General features: G+C 42.4%; 1 protein-coding gene across 1 annotated transcript in view; it reads right to left on the bottom strand.

Annotated features, from left to right (window-relative positions):
- The window catches only part of LOC138850988 (cytochrome P450 3A41-like), a 133,392-nt gene that overhangs the window by 107,620 nt on the left and 11,699 nt on the right, over window positions 1–14,073 (bottom strand). The gene's annotated exons all lie outside the window — the stretch shown is intronic.

The following is a 14,073-nucleotide window of genomic DNA, read 5'->3' as shown; positions in this document are numbered from 1 at the left end:
TCCGTTAACAACGGACCTGTCATCAAACAATCATTTAAACTAGGTATGATGGGGAAAATAGTGACCATAAATTTTGGCTTGCTCAGGAGGTACCTATTCTATAAATTTATTAATTAATTGTTCAGCAATTATATCATTATAGGCAGTTAACAATTCTGGTGTCTTACTCAGTTCGCGGAGCTGAGCCTTTAACTGCCCATATGCCATTCTGTAATTAGTGGGCAATTCTGGATGGTTCAGTCTCCACGGAAGTCGGACCCAGTATTGTCCAGATTCAGGTATCCATTGGGGTCCTTTTACCTTATTATTATAATATAAACGTGATAATATTTTATTATTATTTTATAAAGGAGATAACATCTTATTATCATGCTATTAAGACTATCTACTACACGAGGGTCATTAAGACTATTTACAATACGAGGGTCATTACTAGGAATAAGGTCAAATTACACGCGTGTGGAAAATACTGTATATATTTTCCAGAAATACAGTAATGTACGAAAAGATGGCCATACTGTATTTAATAAAAATTATGTTATAAAAAATGGGAAACTGCGCCTGCACAGAAGAGACTTGCCATTGTTGTTTGAACTAGACACAAACGTTAGTGAATTTTGGGAAGAATTTTCGTGCTCTAGAGGTAAAATTGGGCTGACGCCTCTCAAATAGGAGACGAAATTGTTGGATATGCATTCCTGCATAAATTGAGATATCAGACGACTGGACAAGACAGCTCCAGGAACCTCAGATAAGCTATCTAGATTTGTGTTATAATTCTGGCCAGTATTTTCATAAATTTAGACAGTGAGGTTTTCTGAGTATGATACACCTTGATCTCCAGTCAAATTGGTGAGTGATTTTAAGATATTCTCCTTCTGTTATGTGTATGTGTATCTATAATCATTTTTTAATTTTAATATACAGTCCACAAACTTATATATTTACCAGAATTCTTGTTGATGCATCTTTCATTTGTAATTAATAGGTCTAGAGCAACTTGTGGATAAGACAGTTCTAGGTATTGAAGGGGGACATTTTTGCGACCTAGGTGTCCCAAATTCCTACTTGTCTATGTAACTGATAAATAATAATTATCTTTGTTATCATTTACTGTTATGTACATAATGAGTTACATTCAGATAAATGTAATTTTCCACAACACATGTTAGCTAAAAAAATTAAAAAATTCCCCTCCATTTCTGTAGCTACATTCATCAGACACCTTTTGGCACTCTTCTTGAACTGGTTCATGCTATGACTGGCTTTGACATGTGCGGGCAGTCTGTTCCATTCCTTTATTGCTGTACAATAAAAGGTGTTTGAAGCCTGGCCAATGACTGTGGGTACTACAAAGTTGTGTTCTCTCCCCCTAGTACTACGATCATTCGCTGCCTGACTGCGGTGGAGCGCGGTTGTGCTCTGCACCCCTCTGCTGTTTTCAAGCGAGCTCTCATAGCAACAACATGGTGCTGAGTGTACGCCACAGAGTGAACACTGTCGGCATTGAGCTGATTCGTGGGGCAATTTCCCCTCTACGGCACAAGCGTTGCTACCGACGATCACAAGAGAGACGTACGGAATACAAGACGACGAGGTATATGGTGTAGCCCTGAATGGGGCCTATCGGATCTTTGTTAAGTTAAATTCAACGGCTGTGTATGAGTCGTTGGTGACGAAATACCAGCATGTGAGTCTAGATGCTGTAAGAGTGCGTCTCATAGATGTCTCTTGCCATTATACGTGGGTGAAGTTGCACAACGTCCCCTTCGAGGCTGACGAGGCTGACATAAGGAACATGTTTGAGGCATATGGTACCATGCATCTGGCAACCCAAGGCAAATGGGTGGCAGGTGCATACATGGGACGTCCGGAGGGTACTTTCTCTCTCAAAATGACTCTGAGGCATCTGATCCCATCTTACGTTGTGATGAAGGAGTTCCGGACCCAGATTCTTGTGTTTTATGCTGGGCAGCGACGTACGTGCAGGCTGTGTGGGGAGTACGATCACATGGCGGTGACGTGTATGCAACAGAGGAAGGGGTTGGCGCAGACAGGTGGAGCACCAGTTACAGATGTGGATGCCATCATGGAGTGTCCCATGGGCAAACGAGAAGGTGGCCGTCTGTGGAGTGATATTGTTGAAGATTCCATTGTGGTGAATGATGGGCGAGCCATAAGTTGTGTTGAGGCAGAAATGGCCACTTTGCCAGTGACGGGGGAGGAAGTGCTAGTGCAGCAGGGGGTGATGGTACTGGAGGAAGAACTGGACGAGGTATTGAAAACTTTAACTCCATCTGGGGAGGATGACGTCCTTGTGCGGGAGACTGTCCCTGAGTTGCAAGGAGAGAGTGACGGGACATGCATAGGAAGGAAGGAGGAGATCAGCAGGCACATAGAGGAGTCACCATGCTCTGTGTAACATGAAACAGTGGAGGTTGAAGTTCACTGTGAGGAATCCTTGGAAGAAAGCATAGTGGTGGAGGGCGTCACGAGGAAGAGAGTGGTGGCGTTAGATTCAGATGACATCCTGACACCGGCGCAGAGGTCTGGGAGGAAGGAAGAATATTCTCGAGGTAGCCAGGATAAGAGGCATCGAAAGAAGGGGGGTGGGGTGGATGGTGCAAAATCATGTGTTGACCCTGAGGCAGGAGGCTCTGGGAAGGTTGAGAGGAGGAAGGGTTGGAAATTTTTGGAAGGCCTTAGGTGTATGACTGTGAATGTGAATGGATTATGTAATAGAGTGAAGAAGGAATGTTTTCGTATTCTCCTATGTAAATATAGAGTGGACGTCGTTTTTCTACAGGAGCATAATTTCAGGGAGGGAAGAGTGCTAGAGGTGGCAGTGTTTAAGGTTTTGACTCTGCCATCTGCATGTTTGAAAGGTGGTGTGGGTTTATTGATAAAGGAGGCGAGCTCGTTTGTGTTGATATGAAGTGACGGGGGAGGGGGGAAGGGTGTTGCATGTGGTTAGGTGGTGGATGGGGCAGAGGGTAACTCCAGAGGTGGAGTGGGAGTCATTAGCTAGTATCTCTAGGGGATGCTGGAAGTTAAATACGAGTGTGTTAGAAGATGAGGAAGGGAGGGGTTAAGTGAGGAGGTAAAAGGGGTAGAGGATGTGGTGACGTGGTGGGATGGTGCGGCTAAGGAATGGATTTGGCATCATTATGTGCAGGAAGGGAAACATATCAATTCTTTAAAATATGGGCTCATTAACTATTTGGAGGACAGGCTAAGGGGTTGTTATGTAAGGGGGGTGGTGGAGGGTACCTATCCTATGGACGACATTATGGTAATTAAGGGGAGGCTGCGAGAAATCCAGGACGAGAGGTTCCAAGAGGTGAGAGTAATGGCGGGGGTAGAGGAGGTGTTATGTGGAGATAGGCCGTCATCGTGTGTATTGCGTAGGCAAAAACAACGTCAGCAGGCAACAGCTATTCCATGGTTGAAGGTTCATGAGTCGGTGGGTGGGTATAGGGTGGGTCAGGTTATACAAACTACAGATGGGATGGGGGTGTTTGCAGATAAGTGGTATGAGCAGTATTGGCAAGAGGAAGAGGTAGGAGCTGGGGATTTAGAACAGGTGTGTGGGAGTGTGATATGTCAGTTGGGAAACAGTGATAGAGAAGCACTGGGTGGGGAAATAACTGAGGAGGAAATATGGAGAGCTTTAAGTGAAATGCATAAGGGCAAAGCGCCAGGAGTCGAAGGTCTATTGGCAGAGTTTTATCAACAGCATTGGGAGCTAATGAGGGGTTTTTTGGTAAGATTATTAAATTTTATGAAGGAGAGGGGCAAGTTGGGAGAAAAGCAGGCAACAGCTGTAGTAGTCTTGGTACCGAAGGGTAAGGGACAGCATACACTTAGGGACTACTGGGCAATATCGTTGTTATGTGCGGATTATAAGTTGTTTGCTAAGAGTTTAGGAAATAGGTTTAAGTGTGTAGTAGGGCAGGCTGTATCGAGAACTCAGTTTGGGTTGCCAGGGAGGTCTATGGGAGAGGGGCATGTGTTACTATGGGATTTCGTGGAAGAAAAAGGGGGGAAAGGGGGGGCTTGGTTGCTCTAAACTGGCAAGGAGCATATGATAGAGTGGAGCGAGAAGCATTGAGAGCTATCCTTAGGCGACAGGGTTTTGGGGAAGAAATAGTGGGATGGGTAGATGCATTATATCGTGGGGCAATGGCGAGGGTACAGATTAATGGAAGATTGGGGGAGGAGGATTGTCATGGGTAGGGGACTTAGACAGGGGTGTCCTATGTCACAGCTTCTGTTTGCGTGCATACAGGACCCCTTTTATAGAATGGTGGAGCAGCAAATGGGCATTAGTGAGGGGGAAGGGAGTGGGGTTGGGAGGGTTTGGCCAGTTCTAATAGGGTATGTAGATGATACTACTGTTCTGGTTAGGGAGGGGATGTCAATGGACGCCTTAGATGGGGTGGTCAACATGTTTGCAGGTGCAATTGGTATGAGAGTGAATTCAGAGAAGTCCATGGTCATGGGGTTAGGAGCTTGAATGGGGAGGGTTGAGTGGGTAGTGTAGTTGTGACAAAGCGAGTGACTTTGTTAAAAAATTGTGGTCTTATCTATGCAGATGATCTGGATGATGCACGTGAGGAAAACTCGGTTAGGTTGGTAGACAGGATTCTGGGTCGCTTGGGAGCAATGCGGCCTTATCATTTGACCCTTGTGCAGCGTGCCATTGTTATCAACATCTTATTGTATAGTAAGGTTTGGCACGTGGCAGCCGTGTTCCCTTTAACTGGGATGGCAATTGCAAATATACTTAGACGGGTTTTTAAATTTTTGTGGGGTTCGAGCTGTTATTGGCTTAAAAGGGATGTGGTAATGTTACCTGTGCGTCAAGGGGGGTTGGGTTTAATGAATTTAAAGCGGAGAGTCAAATGTATCTTCATTAAGAGGGAGGTGATGAGGGAGGGTGTGGGTGGGAGGGTTTGGTCAAGATACACAGTAGATTGAAACGTATGTATTCTGGAGTAGAGTTGCGTGAATGTGAAACTATTTTGAGGGCTCTGGTGTTGGTTAGGGATCTGAGGAAGGTAAAAATAGGTAGGCAGTGTAGGATGTTAGTGGGGAGGGTAGTGGCACCGGTGGAGGGGGTTTTCCCTATGTATGACTGGGGAAGTATATGGGGGAGGTTCAGTAGGTTAAGGTTACAACCCCATGGGCGTGAGGTGATGTATCGTTTTTTTGCATGGGATTTTACCGTCGGGTGTGGTTTTACAGGATAGACGCGTGGTTCAGGGGGGGTCTGTAGAATATGTGGAGGGGAGGATTCTGAGTTCCACGTAGTCTATTTTTGTGAAGGGATGGGGAGCATCAGGGGTTGGTTGAGCAGGGTGCTGCATAGGATAATGGGTAAAAGCATTTCTGTTCTGCGGGCATTAAGTCTTGATGTGGGGGGTATGGATGAGAGTATTATTAGGGCTGTGGGGTACATCATGGTAGATTATATATACATAACGTGGGGAATGAGGGGGAAAGAGAGAGAACCCGCAGTAATGGATTTAAATTAGATAAGTTTAGATTTAGAAAGGACATAGGAAAGTATTGGTTTGGAAATAGGGTAGTTGATGAGTGGAACAGTCTACCTAGTTGGGTTATTGAGGCTAGGACTTTGGGTAGTTTCAAATTTAGGCTGGATAAGTACATGAGTGGGAGGGGTTGGATTTGAGTGGGACTTGCACATCAGAGCTTATTTCTTGGGTAGCATTGAAAATTGGGTTGGTTAAATGTTTGAGTAGTGGGATGAATTGTAAAGGACCTGCCTAGTATGGGCCAACAGGCCTTCTGCAGTGTTCCTCCTTTCTTATGTTCTTATGTTCTTATGAAAGGGGTCAGTGAGGTGAAGAGGCGGGTTTTAGCGGTTACGTTTTATAAAACGTTGTGCCGTAACAAGGAAATTTATGGAAGAAGGTGGGAGCAGGCTTTCTCAGAGGGATATAGAGAACTTACGTTAGAGGTTTTATTAAAATTGTAATAGGTGGGAGGGGCAGGGTAGGGATGGTAAATGCTAATGTGGGATGGGATGTCAGGGGTAGAAACGGAGTCGCCTCCTTGGGGTTGGATACTTGATAAGAATTGTGTGCGACTTTAGTGTGGAGAGAGAGAGAGTTGGAATAATGTAATGGGCGAATGTGTATGAACCTGTGTGTATGAGATGTGTAATCATATACACAGTCGTGGCTGTCTGCGCCTACGTGCGCCTTAGACACGGTGATATGATTAAGGATTGGTTGAACTTCATTAGGCAATGTTCCTGGACTTGTTAAGCACTAGAAGTGTATCTTAACCTGGTTTAAGTGTCAATGTGTAAGACTTGGTCAAGTTTCCCTTGTGTTAATATTTGTTATTAATTGCACTGTGTCTTTGGTGTTACTGTTTCACCAATACTTATATAATTAAAACTTAAGTTTATTCATATATGTCAAGTTAGGATGTTAAGGTCAGCAAGTTGGTGATAACGGTCATATTATTTCTGGGTGAGGGGGGGGTAATTAATGTGTAATGAGTTTAAGTCATTAACGGTAATACCAACTTTATTGGTAGTTGTATACATGTGTTTTGAAATGTAATATTCACATTGTGTTAGTATTATTTAAGGTATTGTGACATTTTCGTATAATTTATCATCGCTTGTATTGTAGCAATGTTTTATATTATGTGGTAATGTTAGGATTTAATTGGTAAATAAACATGTACATAGGTAGCCTGAACATTAAAATGGTATAAAATACCGACAGGTTGTTAGGTAAGACACATATGCGACAGTTAGGTATCTTTATTGTGAAACGTTTCGCCTACACAGTAGGCTTCTTCAGTCAAGTACAGAAAAGTTGATAGAAGCAGAAGATACTTGAAGACGATGTAATCAGTCCATCACCCTTAAAGTTTTGAGGTGGTCAGTACCTCAGTCTGGAGAAGAGCATTGTTCCATAGTATGAAACAATGTGGAGAAGAAGTGACAGGATGGAGCTTTTTATAGCGCCAAGAGGTGAGACGTAGGCCACTAGGAGAGGTAAGAACTCAGATGTTGAGAAGGCAGGTCCCTCTCAAATCCAGCCTCTCTCACTGGTGGAAGTTGTCGAAGTTGATTGCAGGTCTGTACCAAGATACCCTTGTGTTGCAGTGTCTGACAGATTGAACATTAAAATGGTATAAAATACCGACTACACAGTAGGCTTCTTCAGTCAAGTACGGAAAAGTTGATAGAAGCAGAAGATACTTGAAGACGATGTAATCAGTCCATCACCCTTAAAGTTTTGAGGTGGTCAGTCCCTCAGTCTGGAGAAGAGCATTGTTCCATAGTATGAAACAATGTGGAGAAGAAGTGACAGGATGGAGCTTTTTATAGCGCCAAGAGGTGAGACGTAGGCCACTAGGAGAGGTAAGAACTCAGATGTTGAGAAGGCAGGTCCCTCTCAAATCCAGCCTCTCTCACTGGTGGAAGTTGTCGAAGTTGATTGCAGGTCTGTACCAAGATACCCTTGTGTTGCAGTGTCTGACAGATTGAACATTAAAATGGTATAAAATACCGACGTTTCACAATAAAGATACCTAACTGTCGCATATGTCTTACCTAACAACCTGTCGGTATTTTATACCATTTTAATGTTCAATCTGTCAGACACTGCAACACAAGGGTATCTTGGTACAGACCTGCAATCAACTTCGACAACTTCCACCCGTGAGAGAGGCTGGATTTGAGAGGGACCTGCCTTCTCAACATCTGAGTTCTTACCTCTCCTAGTGGCCTACGTCTCACCTCTTGGCGCTATAAAAAGCTCCATCCTGTCACTTCTTCTCCACATTGTTTCATACTATGGAACAATGCTCTTCTCCAGACTGAGGGACTGACCACCTCAAAACTTTAAGGGTGATGGACTGATTACATCGTCTTCAAGTATCTTCTGCTTCTATCAACTTTTCTGTACTTGACTGAAGAAGCCTACTGTGTAGGCGAAACGTTTCACAATAAAGATACCTAACTGTCGCATATGTGTCTTACCTAACAACCTGTCGGTATTTTATACCATTTTAATGTTCAATCTGTCAGACACTGCAACACAAGGGTATCTTGGTACAGACCTGCAATCAACTTCGACAACTTCCACCAGTGAGAGAGGCTGGATTTGAGAGGGACCTGCCTTCTCAACATCTGAGTTCTTACCTCTCCTAGTGGCCTACGTCTCACCTCTTGGCGCTATAAAAAGCTCCATCCTGTCACTTCTTCTCCACATTGTTTCATACTATGGAACAATGCTCTTCTCCAGACTGAGGGACTGACCACCTCAAAACTTTAAGGGTGATGGACTGATTACATCGTCTTCAAGTATCTTCTGCTTCTATCAACTTTTCTGTACTTGACTGAAGAAGCCTACTGTGTAGGCGAAACGTTTCACAATAAAGATACCTAACTGTCGCATATGTGTCTTACCTAACAACCTGTCGGTATTTTATACCATTTTAATGTTCAATCTGTCAGACACTGCAACACAAGGGTATCTTGGTACAGACCTGCAATCAACTTCGACCAGTGAGAGAGGCTGGATTTGAGAGGGACCTGCCTTCTCAACATCTGAGTTCTTATCTCTCCTAGTGGCCTACGTCTCACCTCTTGGCGCTATAAAAAGCTCCATCCTGTCACTTCTTCTCCACATTGTTTCATACTATGGAACAATGCTCTTCTCCAGACTGAGGGACTGACCACCTCAAAACTTTAAGGGTGATGGACTGATTACATCGTCTTCAAGTATCTTCTGCTTCTATCAACTTTTCTGTACTTGAGGAAATAGTATGGTGATACCGACAAGATGTGGAAAAAGACACTTATGTACAGTTCAGGACATTTATTAAAGGAAACGTTTCGCCACGAGTGGCTTCTTCAGTCCTAATACAGAGAAAACTAAGAAAACACACATATATATAGTGGTGGGAGTCAGGTGAGGTGAAGCGTGGGTAGAGGTGGTAGTAGTAGTAGTAGTAGTAGTAATGGAACTAAGGAGGTGAGGTAGAGAGGGACCTGCTGGCATCAAGTAACACCAGTTCCCAGGATGGGTAATATCCTCTTGCTTAATAATTTTGAAATACTGTAACTACCGGACTTTTGCTTTATAGTGATACTGACAGAAATTAGTGCGGCTTCAATGCATTTTCTCCGTCTTAAGTCGTCTTCTTTAATAACTAGTTTAGCTTCATTGAATTTCATGAGGTGTCCAACATCGTCTCTATGTTGAACACATGCGTTTTTGCGGTCATCATTTCTGCAAGCATTTTTGTGTTCTGCTATTCTAATGTCCAGAGTTCTGGCTGTTTCCCCTACATATACTTTGTCACACCCCCCACATGGTATAGTGTAGATTCCTGCACTTGTGCCAGAATCATGCTTGGGTTTTTGTATCAGGTTCCTAATAGTAGTTGAACAGTTGGTAGATATTTTAGCCAGTTTTCTGTCAAAAATTTTTGAAACATTTGTGGCAACGTTGCTGACCGGTAAAACGATGTAACTTGGAGGCTTGACTGAAGAAGCCTACTGTGTAGGCGAAACGTTTCACAATAAAGATACCTAACTGTCGCATATGTGTCTTACCTAACAACCTGTCGGCATTTTATACCATTTTAATGTTCAATCTGTCAGACACTGCAACACAAGGGTATCTTGGTACAGACCTGCAATCAACTTCGACAACTTCCACCAGTGAGAGAGGCTGGATTTGAGAGGGACCTGCCTTCTCAACATCTGAGTTCTTACCTCTCCTATTGGCCTACGTCTCACCTCTTGGCGCTATAAAAAGCTCCATTATGTCACTTCTTCTCCACATTGTTTCATACTATGGAACAATGCTCTTCTCCAGACTGAGGGACTGACCACCTCAAAACTTTAAGGGTGATGGACTGATTACATCGTCTTCAAGTATCTTCTGCTTCTATCAACTTTTCTGTACTTGACTGAAGAAGCCTACTGTGTAGGCGAAACGTTTCACAATAAAGATACCTAACTGTTGCATATGTCTTACCTAACAACCTGTCGGTATTTTATACCATTTTAATGTTCAATCTGTCAGACACTGCAACACAAGGGTATCTTGGTACAGACCTGCAATCAACTTCGACAACTTCCACCAGTGAGAGAGGCTGGATTTGAGAGGGACCTGCCTTCTCAACATCTGAGTTCTTACCTCTCCTAGTGGCCTACGTCTCACCTCTTGGCGCTATAAAAAGCTCCATCCTGTCACTTCTTCTCCACATTGTTTCATACTATGGAACAATGCTCTTCTCCAGACTGAGGGACTGACCACCTCAAAACTTTAAGGGTGATGGACTGATTACATCGTCTTCAAGTATCTTCTGCTTCTATCAACTTTTCTGTACTTGACTGAAAAAGCCTACTGTGTAGGCGAAACGTTTCACAATAAAGATACCTAACTGTCGCATATGTGTCTTACCTAACACATAGGTAGCCTTTGAGCTCTGTTGAACTTCATTGTTTCAATGTTCTATGTGATATTAATCTTTTGCAATGTATTTATTCCACCTGGTTGAGGTGTCACTGTGTTTAGGTATGTCATGTCTTCTAATATGTCAATAATACGTTATTCGTTATGGTTTATGATTTGGTGCTCCTGTATCACCAGTGATTGTAAGACTTATTAAATATATTTCTTGCTTAATGATAATTTCAGGATGTTTCTTTTGGTGTGTGTGGGGGGGAGTGACAAAATTTTAAGTCACTATCGGCAATAATACTTTTGTATGATAATTGATGTCGAATGTTGCGTGAGAGAGTGTAAGACCACAGTAATGTATGGTGTGGACATTACGTGTTTAGGGTCATTTTGGTTTCTTGTGTATTAATCTGTTTCTTGTACCTTTTAATATATTTATACCACCTTGTATTTTCATTGTTTTAAATAAAATATATAAAAAAAAACGTACTACGATTGCTTTGGTTCCCAACCTTGACAAAATTGACAGCAAGATATTCTGGACACTGTTTGTGAGCAATTTTATAAACATGACTTAGCTTCAGTTGTTTTACTCTGTCTTCAACATTCAGCATATCCAACTGCTGTAATTCATCCTGGCCTACATGTTCTCTTGGTCCCAGCCCCAGGATGAATCTTACGATTTTGTTCTGGGTGATTTGTAGTCTATCTTTCAGTTTTTTTTTTTTGTCAACGCAGAGTACCATGGAGAGCAAGCGTAATCCATATGGTACTGTATAAGGGCTAGACATAGGGTCCTGCGAGCCTCAGTAGGTAGAAACTGTGCTTGTCTATACAGGAACTTCAGTCTGGCATTCGCTTTCTTTACTACACTGTTCCCTATCAATTCTCCTGACGTGCATGGGTCAAAGGGGATTCCCAGATATTTTACTGATGAAACCAAAGTGATGGGCTCCCCATTACACTGGACATTAAAATTATTTACCCTTCTCAGTTTATGTTTCGTGCCAAAGAGAATGGCTTCAGTTTTCCCGAGGTGTAATGATAGTTTGTTGTCTACTAACCATTTGCTGAAGGACTCCAGTTCCAGTGTTAAAACATTAACTATATCTTGTGAGTCTTTACCTGTCACTAACAGAGTACTGCATACAGTAGGAGTTTGCACTTGACACTGATAGGCATGTCATTGACATAACATAAGAATAATAAGGGACCCAGAATACTATCTTGGGGAACTCCACATGCTATCGGCAGGGGTTCTGATTCCGTTTTGTTGATTTTGACAATTTGTCTCCTGTTGCTAAGGCAGGACTTAAACCAGTCTACAGAACCTATACCGATAGCTTGAAGTTTCTTATATAATATATTGTGGTTGACAGTATCGAAGGCCTTTTGCAGGTCTAAGGTTACCATACCTATGAGGTTCCCCTTTGACATTTCAGTTCTCAGGTAATCCATCAGATTAATTAGGGAGGTGTCGGTTGAGTAAGATCTTCTAAAGTGGCGACCTGTACTTAACTCTGTGAAGAAGTGTTTTGTGTGCTCTCCGTGGACTGAACCAAGATGCCCTCCATCGAGCAACTTTACCAGCAGCTTAAGGAAGAATTGAGAGTAGCGAAGATGGAGATACGGCGATTGACTGAGGAAAACAAGAGGATTCTTAGCAGTCCTCCTGTTTTGAGTCCTCAGGTCAAGAAGGGAACATGGTCAGTGGCTGGACAGCTTGGAACGAAGTTGACGATCAAGAAAACGAACGGAAAGGTAGAAACGATGAAGAAGAAAGAGACTGCTTTGGAAACATCTAATGCATTCTCTGTGCTACCCGACGAATGTGAGTCGACTACTGGAAACGTCACGACGAACGACACCGAGAAAGGTAAGAATATTGTTGTTGTTGGTGATAGCCAGGTTAGGTACACGGATAGGGCGTTCTGCTTGAAGGACAGGAGTAGGAGACAGAGGGTTTGCTTTCCTGGGGCTGGGATGGAGGATATTGTTAGCCGGCTTGACAACAACATGAACGGTAATGGGATCAATCCTATTATCTGCCTCAGTGTTGGAGGCAATGATGTAGGCAAGTGTAGAAGTGAGGACTTAGTTAAAAGGTTCAGGACAGCAATAGACATAATTAGGAAGAAGGGGGGGCGCCCTGTTATATGTGGCATTTTGCCAAGAAGGGGTGATGGAAATGAATGGTTGTCCAGAGCAATTGGTATTAATTGTTGGCTGGATAAACACTTTAAAGATAATGCAGTACCATTCATTGACAGCTGGGACAACTTCTATGGCCGAAATGACATGTATGCCAGGGATGGGGTTCACTTATCCAGGGCAGGTGTGAGTTTTCTTGCTAGCTCAGTTGAGGGGATTGTTAGGACTTTAAACTAGGATTAGTTAGAGGTATGGGTTTAGAAATGATTAATAATGAGTATGGATATATTGACTTATTATGCTCTGATATTAAGAATCTTAATAGTAACTGTCATTGAGTAATTCTGAGTAATGATAATTTCAGAAATTGTGTAAAAACAAAGATGAATAGGAAAAATGTGCAGAAAAAGAAACATATGATGGTATTTTATGCTAACAGTAGAAGTGCAAGAAATACGATTAATGAACTACGTTTGGTAGCATGTGCTGGGAACTTTGATGTCATTTCATTAACTGAAACCTGGTATGATTTAAAAAGTCGGGATATGATTGCTGAGTGTAATATTCAAGGGTTTAAGCTCTTCCATGTGGATAGATGTGATGGGAAAGGGGGAGGAGTTGCATTATATGTTTGAGAAAATATTAACTGTTGCATAAAAACAGGTATGAAAATAGATGGAACAGTAACAGAATCTCTTTGGGTAGAGTTTGTAGAGGGTCAAGAAAAACTAATTCTAGGTGTAATATACCGACCTCCAGGCTTGGATCACGATAGAGGGAGACTTCTTTGGGACGAAATTGTTAGGGCTTCTAGACACAATAACATAGTGATAGTAGGGGATTTTAACTTTAGTCAAATTGACTGGAATTCTTTGACCGGTAATCTAGAATCCAGTGACTTTATGGAAACAGTTCAGGACTGTTTTCTGAAGCAGTGTGTAACAGAGCCTACCAGGGGTAATAATTTGCTAGATCTAGTCTTGTCAAATAAGGAAACGCTTGTAAATAATCTGGAGATCACTGAAGAGCTTGGCACAAGTGATCACAAATCCATCACTTTCAGTATTAACTGGGAATACAAGAATAATGATAATACGGTAAAAATCCCAGATTTTCGTTCTGCCGATTACAATGGACTTAGGGAACACCTGTCAAATCTCGATTGGGGTTATCTAGCTAATGATTTTATTGACGGTGATCATACTTATGATTATGAAGAGATCTGCATTTATGATTGTTTTCTTAATAATGTACACCGTGCTCAGAGTATATACATTCCCCGGAGAGAAATTAGGTCTGATAATAACGATCCCAAATGGAATAACAGGAGGCTAAAGCATCTATTAGGGGAGAAAAGGGGAATTTATAGGCGCATCAGAAGAGGAGAGGTTAACCTTACTGACCAATATTTTCAGCTTAAAAGAGAAGTAAAAAAAGGAATTAGGAAGGCTAAACG

Source organism: Cherax quadricarinatus, chromosome 20, assembly GCF_038502225.1.
Source record: "Cherax quadricarinatus isolate ZL_2023a chromosome 20, ASM3850222v1, whole genome shotgun sequence".
Taxonomy (NCBI): domain Eukaryota; kingdom Metazoa; phylum Arthropoda; class Malacostraca; order Decapoda; family Parastacidae; genus Cherax; species Cherax quadricarinatus.
Note: the sequence above shows the minus strand (reverse complement) of the source record. Positions and strands in the feature narration are given on the sequence as shown.